We start from the raw sequence: 10,689 nt of genomic DNA on the forward strand, positions 1-10,689 counted from the left end.
GTGTTGAATTACATATCAAGGAGAAGAGTTTTATTTCCATAGGTTTGTTTGCTTTGGTAATTGATGTCTCTTCCTCTTGTGTTTTAAAAGCTGGCTTTAGCAAAATGACAATTTAAAAGCCCTCCTTATTCACAGCTTGAGGTTGAAATGGAATCAAGCCAGAGCTGGAATGGCTTTCCAAATTAGCAAGGGAACCTACTGTTGAAGTAGACTATTACCCTGCATGTGTTTGTGCGTACTGCCTTATTTCCTCATACCCACAACTGGGCTAGCTATCATTTACTCACCTCACAAAGCCGCCTCCTTCCTGTTCTTCTTCTCAAAGAATTTAGTTAAAACAAAAGAAAAATCAACATAAAGTCTTTTGTGCTTGAAAGCACTTTGCCACTTCAAATGGCCAAGCAGCATCACATCATTTAGGAAATAACAATGAAAGAGTCTTGAAGTGTTCAAGGAAAACACAGTGGGCTACATTTTCAAAGGGGCTGTGCAGAAGCTCTGGAAGTCTCATGTCTAGCGAGTACTTATACAGTGTGAGTAGTTGCACGCAAAAGACCAGGGCTGCAATCACACCAAGGAAACATACAGTGCAAATTGCATAGATCAGCTGGCTTGCAGGTCTGCTAAGGAAGCTGTTAATCAATATGCAAAGTCAAAGCTTTTTTTAATTGAAGGCACCCAGTACCATATATTTTGGTGAGACGAGCAGAGCAACCACTTTAAAAAAGGGAAGTCTAAGTCACAGAAAGGCACAGAAACATAACAAGAAGTCCCTCAAAGAGTCAACAACAGAGACAGAATGTGTCCTTCCTGTTTTCAGTTTCCTACCCTTGCACAGAAGAGTCCTGAATTTTAATGGAGATTAACAGAAATTACCTAGTTATTGCACTGATTGCTTACAGGCATTAGCATTCAGAAAGCAGCCTAGCACGCAAAGATGATGGGCAGTGATTTTCCAGATGTCTCTTGATAATTTTCTCCACAATCTTCGCTCACACTGAAATCCACACATATCATCATCAGTAAATGTGCTCCTTACAGAGACACTGCAGAGCTAGGGAGCAACAACGAAGGGCAAGAATAACAGCAAAACTACTCTGCAGCTCCTGGGACATGAAGGGAAAATATCACATGCTATCAACTGCATACGTCTATGGGCTGCAGTCATGGGACAATTGCACCTCGCAACCCAAGAGCTCTATACAGAAAAAATTTAAAATAAGACAAGCTAAAAGTAGGACTTTTGTAACGAAATAAAGGGCAAACGCAGAGCCTAAAACCACCGGTAAAGTTGCAGCAACAGCAAACATGAGACCACATGCAAAGAATACGAAAGAAACTGCTATGATAATGAACTACCTTTGAAGAACTACAACCTAATTCCACCTTGCCAAATGAGTCTGATCACTCGTTAGCCCCAAAAGAAGTTGTTACTTACAGTTCCCTTAGCTGACTTGCTGCGCTCCTTGGACTTGAACGATGACCCTAGGACAGAACACCACACAGCCAGGCTCTCCTGGGGCAGTATCCAGGGCCAGGTAAAGGGAATCACATATAACCTCACGTGCCTGGCGGCTCTCCTCATCAGCTGCAAGCACTTCTAATCAGCCCTGGTGATTATCTTCTTCCAGCAAGACCAGAAGCCATCAGAAGCTGCCCTGACAGCAAGAGATGGCCGCCCGTTTCTGCACAGCCCTAAAGGGTGGAGCTGCGTACCCTTTCCCACCTCCCTGCCCACAGTATGCGCTCGCTGTGAGGGACAGCATGCGGCTGCCACCTGCTTGTCTGCGCTTCACTGTGTACACCAAGCATTTCTCTGAAAGACAGACATGGCAGCGGCTGCTGGGCTGGGGATCACCTAGAACCTTCTGGAAGGGGTGGGGCCACTGCTGAGCATGCTCAGTGCTGCTGTTGAGCACACACAGTGCCGTGCCCTGCAGTCATGCTGCTAGAGAAGGTCTCAAGTGCTGGATGTTATTTTTTTCAAGCTGAGCTCATGGGGCTGCTCGGGTGACACCCGCTGCCCGGGAAAGGTGGCGATGGGGGTCCATGAGCAGCCAGTGAGGCCGGGCGTTACCTGTAGCATGGCATAGCTTGCAGGGCGTCCAGGCACTAGTTTTGGTAGTAAATCCCAAAGTCAGGCAACTGTTATTGTGCTTCTGATACTGCAGTGGGCGTTTTTCATAATTTATAGGGGCCTTTGTCAGAGGTTAATCTTGCTTCCTAACAACCCAGCTTTCCTTTCCATAAATTATTGCAAATGACACAATTTCAAAAGATGCATAGAGGAGACACAAGCCCAGGGCTTTGGGCTTTTTCCACCCCTAAAGTAAAAAAAAAGAAGTCCCAAATTAGTTCATAAAATCTCCCTTTTTAAAGTGGTTCCCTACTTGAAACTGATTCTCTCAGCAAAGGATCTACCTTGAGATCAGAGATCAGTGGGCCGAGACAAGGGAGCTGCTGTAGATTAATGTAGAAGCAGAAAGGACCAGGGCTGCTCCTGCCCAAGCAATCTACCCTTGGCGAGGAGCGAAGGCAATGGTGTTTATGTTGTGGTGGAAAAGAGATTTAGGCCCCTCTGGCCAACAAAGGTCACGCAGTACAAAGTGGCACTACTCACAACTGCAGCAGTTAACTGGACATGTGCATGCAGACCATGGGTGGCATGGACTGCTGGTGCTGGCTCTTGCGCTCAGACACATGCTTTTCAGTCACTCTGATGTGAAAAAGATGACTTGTAATAACACCAAACTATTCCTGTCTCTCCAGACTTTCTGTTCCAACTTGTGTGCAGCACTCCGATGGGCTCTCTAAGTACAGTCCCCTTGTATGTGTCCCAGCTGCATGATCGATACAATCTGATTCTCAAAATACTTTTCTGATGGGACTTAGTGGAGTGAGAAAGATGGGCTGGCAAAGGGGTATTAGATGTTAATCTCAATGGCCAGGAAAACCTGGAATTTATTTTTTAAAATAGGAGTATGGCTTATTATGTTGCAATATTAAATGGAAATGAATCAAAAAAATTCATTGGGGGAAAAGCCTCAGCTCTGCTATATGTTGGGGTGGGGTGGGGGAGGGAAGGCCACCTTGCTGGTTTGGTTTTTTTTCAGGTATTCTATCATTCAATAGAGTCAATCTTCACTCAAAATAAAAAGCTATGTGCCAGTGCAACATAGTACTGCTTTCAGGGGACGTATTTTCACAGCGGAGTGCTACCTGGCATGAGTAAGCCTTCCTGGCACGTTTTATCTGTCTGAAATAACCTGCTATGTTTTGGGTGCTCCATCACTATACCAACAATTTTAATATTCATAGCTCGCTAGCATTTGTTCCCTAACCTAAATAAGTCTCTCCCCCATTTCTTCTGTTTATCTCCTCATTCTGTTTTCCAGCCTCTTTCCCTTGCACCTCCTTCCTTTTGTTCTTTTCCATATATCACAGCCCTTGAATCATACCCCTGTTGCCAGACAGTTTGTCCTCTGCCGTGCTGAATGGGCACTTCAGAAGGCAGCGTGTCTCCTCTCAGGAAGCGACTGCTTATTTCACACACGGAGAAGAGCATCAATTCAGCACAGCGGGAGAAATTACAGAACACAGCCTGGAGGGGAGGTCGATGAGACAGAACACTGTTCTGGAGCTTTCTGGCTTCATTTAACCTCTTAATAAAAGTAGGTTAGAGCATCCTGATATTAAGGACTGTGTGAAAGGGGGGGGGGGGGGGGGGAAAAAAAAACAAAGGCGGGGGGGGGGGGGGGGGGGGGGGGGGGGGGAGAGAGAAAGAAAAGCATAGCAGGGGAAGGAGGAGGAGTAGGGAGTCCTCATCTAGGAAACATGTCCTTGCAGGTAATGCACATAGAAATCCTTCCTGATGTAGAGCATATGAGATGGTATTATCATGCTCTGCTCAGCAGTTTGCAAGTGTGCATTTTTTGGTCAGAGAGTGGCAGGTCTGAGCAGTCACACCTCTAGCTGTGCTTCTTCTGCATCTGGGCAGGATGGGGGAGACTTAGGGGCAGAGGGCAGAAAAAAACATTGTCACTTACAAATCATACAGACAAAGCTAGAAAATTATCTGTGCTGCATCCTTAAAAAAAAAGGTTGGGTTTTTTTTTTTTCACTAAAAAAAAGAAGTGTCTGAAAGTCCAAAATATTTTGCAAACATGATCAATTATGCTTTCAAACAGGTGCTGAGAAAAGACTCCTGTTCCCATTTTTCTACGTGGGGAAACTAACTTTCCCAAAAGTTAGTTTGAGACACAGCTCTGGACTGGCCAGGCACAGGTGAAGGGATGGGGACATTACCACTAAACTGAAATGTAAAATTGCATGTTAATAGAAAACACCCAGAGAACCATGAGGAGGCTAGTGCTTTAACTTCATCACACTTATTAATGTAGACTGATAGTGAGGGGGAAAAAATAGACCAGCAAGCCAAGACAGTTTTTACCTCTGAGCTATGATGGATAGCTGTGATCCAATAAAGACATTTGAGTGGGATTTCATAATATATTATTTCTGTTTTAATCAGGCACTATAAAGTGGCAACAGGACTTATATACTTCACAGCCACTTTGGATTATTGAACACTCGCAGTAGGCTAAAAGAGCACTTACAGCTCATCAAATTAAGCAAAAATGTACAAATTAAGTACCATCAAGCCCACAAGCCAATGCATTTACAGGGAGTGAAGGAGAGGAAAAAGAAGAGATTTAAAGGATGAGGCATTAAAATGTACTTTACAGTATGCTTTTAAGAAATGACATTCATGACTGAAGAAAACAATTAACAAGCATCTCAGTCCATCCCTTGTACCAAGCTAAGACCTATTATTTCCACACCTCTCCCTGGTCAACTATCTATCTTTCCTGGTCATTGATTATTGCAGTATTTCCAAAGAGCATGATTTATATGGTATCCCACACAGTTTATATAGAATGGCTGTCATGTGAGGCAGGCTAAGCCTGGAGCTTAACAACTGCAGTGTGGATACCAAGCTCAGGATCTCACACCCAGAGCCTGTTTTGCAGGATACCACGTGGAGCAGAGACACTGGTACGTTATGAGCCAAAATTGCCGCCTTCTGAATGCAGAGCAGCTTTCCTGCCACATAAAAGCCTTGTCCAGGTTTAATGATCCTAGGAATTACATTTCTTCCCCCTCTCTCTAGGCTACCATTGAGGGTACCTAAATGGAGACTTTCGGCTTGCTTTTTGCCATTATGAGTTTGCCAGTAACTCAATCACTATTCCTTTCCTTTACTGCTGGTTCCTGGACACCCATCATAAATCAGCAATGCATTTCTTTTCCTGGTGGCTCCCATGCAAGTTTTCAATACACTCAGGATTGCTTAGGCTTCCAGCTAAGACTAGAGGCTAAGACAGGCTGAAGACGCCTTCAGCAGGAACTGGAGGCAGCACGTGCCTGCCCATTTCAGAAAGGGTTGGAAATTAATGCTTTAAAGGCATAGGGTGAGAGGAGGGCGGTTTCACCCTTGCGACACCTAATCAGGAGGGAGGGAGGGAACAGCTGGAAACGACAGATGAAGAAAAAATGCAACAAACACTGTTTTTTTCTTCCATATACACTACCTAAGATTGTATCATTTCTGTTGTGCCTCATATTGTTGTGATAGATTATAGGAATTGCCACAAAGTACTGATAAGAGCACAAGCTAAGACAGCTCTTTAAAGCGTGAAGAACATTAGGAATTATGAAAACATCAGAAATTAAAATAGCTTGGAAATGAATCACAGACCAAAAAAGACTTTATGGATCTGATAAACTGTTTGCAAAGGATAGTCATATAACTTTCATTTACATTGCAGCATGAAAGAACACCTTTCCAGCAAGGACTTTACAGTAACAATTAAATATACTTGTCCTCAAAAACATTAATATTATTATTTCACATGTCTATGAAGGCAAGACCTCAGACATTAATCAGTCAGCTGACAAATCCCACTGAAGACTCTTCAGATCAAGGAGAGGTTTTGTTTCTAAAGCGAACTGAAACAACTGAGAATTAATTAAGAAAGAAAAATGGTAAGTAACAATCAAATTTGTCAAGTGTGTTTTAAATATATAACCTACAATATAATTAATGTTTTAGGAGTATTATTTGCCAAATTCTTTTAAAACAATTTTTCTGTTTATTCATTCTGTATTATTCATTTCTGCTTATCTTTCAGATCCCTATAATATTCTTACAGTGAGGGCGTTTGATCAAACTATGGAAGAGTCAAATTAAGATAAGGAAGGTAACCAGTTAGGGTAGAAAAAGCATTCCCTTTCCATTTACTACTACAGCATTGGGTAGACAGTCCGTATTGCAATGTGGAATGGTTGGATTGAAAAGATTTCAAATAGGAATAATCCTTCAATGACTGAACTGAATTTAAGGACCACACAGCAGGTATTGCAATTTAGAAGAAAGTGGCTACCGTAAATTCTGCCAGAAAGTAAAAATTCATAATATGCATTGTCTATTTAATCATCTTTATTTTAAATAGCGCAGAGTGCCGGTACCATGAATGTGTCAAATATAGAAGCACTATTTCTAGTGTGGTCTCAATGCAAGGTGTCAGTTGGTCTTTCTCCTCCTTCTGTGGTAGGTAAGAGACAAGTAAAGTTGGTGAGGTTTGTAGGTGTCTAGCTCTCATACGTTTGCACCAACAAATACATGCCTACACCTATGTTCATATGCACATACATTTATACAAATATATATACACACACACATATAGATAGTGGCTATGGATTACAGTCTGTGGTGCCATCTGGTGGAAAGAAGTCAGCAGCAGCTCTACTGGTATGTTAAAAAATACAAGTGCAGGTGAATGAATAAAACCCCCAAAGAAGGAAGGTCTGATTCATATGATTTATAGAAGCCACAGTGTTCATCAAAAAATGATCAGTTCCAGTCTGTCTCAAAACCTAAAGCTTCTTACCTTGACTGTCCCAGACCGTCACACTCATTGATATGGATCAGCAGTCACTGATGAGCTTTTAAAACCACAAAAAGCTTAAATGGGTTATAGAAAAATATAAAGACTCCCTGACATTTCTAACTGTCTCCATCCCTGATTCTGTCTGAGGTAGATGGGTTGGAGTCTTGCAGATTTACCGGAACAGCAAACGTCTTCAATGTCTGCATCTCATAGTGAACCTTTTTACAATGAGTGAATATTTACATGAATACAAGCTCAATTATTTTTTTCTGAAGCCCCATCAACTTCATCTGGCATGAGTTGTCTCCATTTCTCTCACTAGATGCAGTTCTTGAGATAAAAATGAGCTTCAAGACAGTAATAAGCAATCATCTATTTTAAAGATTACTTGGGAGTAATGTTTGCCATACAGGCAGAGGAAGGCAGTCTTCATATTTTATTTGAAGAATTGGGGCCGGCTTTCTCAAAATTCCCTTTAGTTTTTGAAGAAAAAAAAGTATAAACAGACTAGTTACTTTCTAAGAGAAAGCTTTTATCTTCAAGGGCAGCGCTCACATCAGAACAGACCAAGGCCTGAGGGAGTCTGCCCAGTAAGTGTAAAGTCTAATTCTTCACTAGGTTATGCAGAATTTGGTAATTTGGGAATATTCTTTTATACAGAGTTACCATATACTTGTAACTGTGTATTTACAGTTACACTGAGGGCTAAGGATCAGTCATAACATTGTTAAATATTCCATGGCAGAAATAAAGGCAGCAAAACCAGAGTGTAGTAGAGAAACGAAACCAAAGTTGGACTCTTCATCAGTAGGAGTGGTGACATTATGTCTTGTTCATATTCTTTTAGAGGTAGCTTGACCTATGTCGGCTTTCTTATTTTCAGATTAAGATCCTGAAATAAGTCAGTTAATTAAATAATGATCAGGGATATTTCAAAAAAGGCTGGAAAATTTGTCAAACGTTCTGTGTCTCACAAAGAAAATACTCTGGAAAGCAGAGACTGTAAGTACATAGGTGAACAAGCACAAATACATGTCCATATACCAGCTGATAATGAGCTTCTGCAGCTGAGGCAAATGTGCCACCTACACTTTGTCTTCCTTCCCTTTCTTTCCCTAGGCTCTCTTTACTCTTTGCCCATTCAGTGGTTTTCTATCACTTCCCCACTTCCTTCTCAGGCACTCACAAGGCTCCGTCCACCTCCCTGACAGCCATCAAACCTTCTCAACAAAGCAGATGGAAAGGCAGTAGGGAAGAAAGGTGATATGACTGAATAATAATCCTGTCCCTGCTGAGATAACATCCTAATCCAATGGCAGTTTTTCTTGATAGAGGGAGAAAAGTCTTGGATAAGATTTTAGGACTTGAGTTGTGGTGAAACCATCTTTATAGCCAGCAAATTAAATTTGTTGCTTGCCCTCCAAAACTCAGCATTGTCAAAATGTGTTCTCAAAGCTCACTCACTCACTCACTCAAAAAAAAAAAAAAAAAAAATTAAAATGTAAGACTTCTGTTTCTGCCATTGTCTTATTTCTGCAATTCTTGCTTTTTGCTCTTGTGTTCCTTTGTTTCTCATTGCTTATATTATGCTGTCTGAATCACAGGCTGCTTCTTGTATCCAGTGAACTCAGCAGAATAATTCTTATTGACTTTACTGGGTATAGAATTGGATTTACTGTCCATTGCTCTAATCTGTTAGATTACTTCCCTCCTGCTATTTCTTTCCTTTATGTAAATAAACAATGAATATAGGGAAGTTGTGCTTATTGGCTAATGTAGTTGTTGGAAGAATGGAAGCTAAACAAAAGCAATGGCTATTTTGGGGAACATTTTTTGTACATTTTTAACAAAATTGTTGTCCGTAGTTTTAACTGACTAGGAGCTGTTCAAAAACAAACTTTCATTTACTACAGAAATGAAACCCTTTTGCAATAACTATAGTTCCCCCTTTCTGTCTTCCTGTAACTGAGATTCTTCCCCACCCCCGTCATGCACCAAATCCATTGGGAGAAAATTATCTTTTTTCTCCCAGATTTTCTAACCAAGCTCCTTGTTTTCTGTGTAAGCCCAGAAATAATTACTGGAGGGTGTGTGTGTGTGTGTGTGTGTGTGTGTGTTCATTTGGAGGACGGCTCAGCAAGTTCAGTGGTGAATGCCTGCAAGATCCTGTGATGTGCATTGTTACTATGATTAATGACTCTTATTATTGATGCAGAACCATAAATTTGTACAGGATCTGTCAAGAATAAATAAGAGAGCAGCATGTTCTTCTATGAAGAGTTACAGCAGGAAAATAGCAAAGATTTATAAAAAGCAAATCTTAACAGATAAACAAACACATTACAAAATTGTGAACATGCTTGTTCCCTTTGTAGTTCTTGGGAATGTTGTCTTTTGTCTATGATGGGAGGGGGACCGGGCTCTTGGTGGATATAAGAAAACCAGAATATAAAATAGATTTGGAATTTAACAAGGGAGCTGATTCATTTCCTCATAGAACCTTGCAAAAGTAATTTGAAGACAATTTGTTTATGAACACTCACCCAAACTGACATCTGACTGAAGAAGCTGACAGTAAATGGGAAAGTGTCACAGTTCTGGGGAGCAGGGAAGGGGGTTGCTTTTTTAGCCTCAGTGATTTCTTTGCAGGTTGACAAAGGAGCATTATCACCTGCAGATGCAGTGCACTCTTTTCTCTGGGGTGCTGCTGCACATCCTCACTCAACAATAAACTCTGCTCATAGGTAGTGGCACAAACTTGGAGTGTGGAAAGCAGGGGCTGGTAGCATCTGGTAATCTGGAAAGTATTTAGGCAATCAGCAGCGAAGAATATACACCTTGGGATTTGGGAGTATCTGCCTTGCAAGTTTAGATATCTACCTCTGCCTAGGGCTAACAAAGGGGGACCACTGTAATTCCACCTGGGGCCTCAAGAACAGTCAGGGAGATAAAGCAGAAAAATCCTTCAGGGATTTGGGAATTCTGTATTAAAAAAATATCCTTATCCTATGCATCAAGCTGACTCCTCTTTCGGTGATTTTTGGTTGTAAAAATGTAGGAATGTCATGTGATTTTGTGCACAATGGAATGTATCTCTGAAGTGGTTATAATGTTGCAAAATAGAATATGGAAAACATAAGACCAAAACTCTCAAGAAAACCTCCAAACCCTGTAACTGGATGTAGAAGTGAAATCTAACATCATGAGAGAGAACAAAATGAGAAAACAAAACAAAACACAAACCAAGTCACATATGGATGCTGTATTAGCCACCAGGGAGGGAAGGAATGGGATCAGAAGCGTTTCAAAGCTGAGGCAAGAGGGGATATACAGTAGCATTTTTTTCCTCAGTACCTCAAAATCACAAGAATACCTTACACGACCACATGCATCACACTTCTGAAATAGTGCCTGTCTTTCCTGTGTCCTTGCACTGTACTCAAAGGCATAATCTAGGCTCCTCCATGCTTGATTCTTCTGGGCTGCTCTTGTACCCTCCATGGTTGAATTCCATAAGGTTTCCCATTACGTGTAGCGTTCAGCGCAGAGACTCCTTCAGCTGGCACCTCTCACACGTTGCTTCTGGCTTCATTCTTAACACACCTCATAGGTATTTCCATTGCTTTTTCTGAGCCTTAATTACTGAAAATGAGCCTGGGCAGTGTCAACTGACACTAAAATGATTTCCTCTTTAATGTCAATTGAAAAATGAGTTCCGTTTCTTGCTCCAAACATCACT

This window comes from Haliaeetus leucocephalus, unplaced genomic scaffold (assembly GCF_000737465.1).
Source record: "Haliaeetus leucocephalus isolate CR32 unplaced genomic scaffold, Haliaeetus_leucocephalus-4.0 Scaffold973, whole genome shotgun sequence".
Taxonomy (NCBI): Eukaryota; Metazoa; Chordata; class Aves; order Accipitriformes; family Accipitridae; genus Haliaeetus; species Haliaeetus leucocephalus.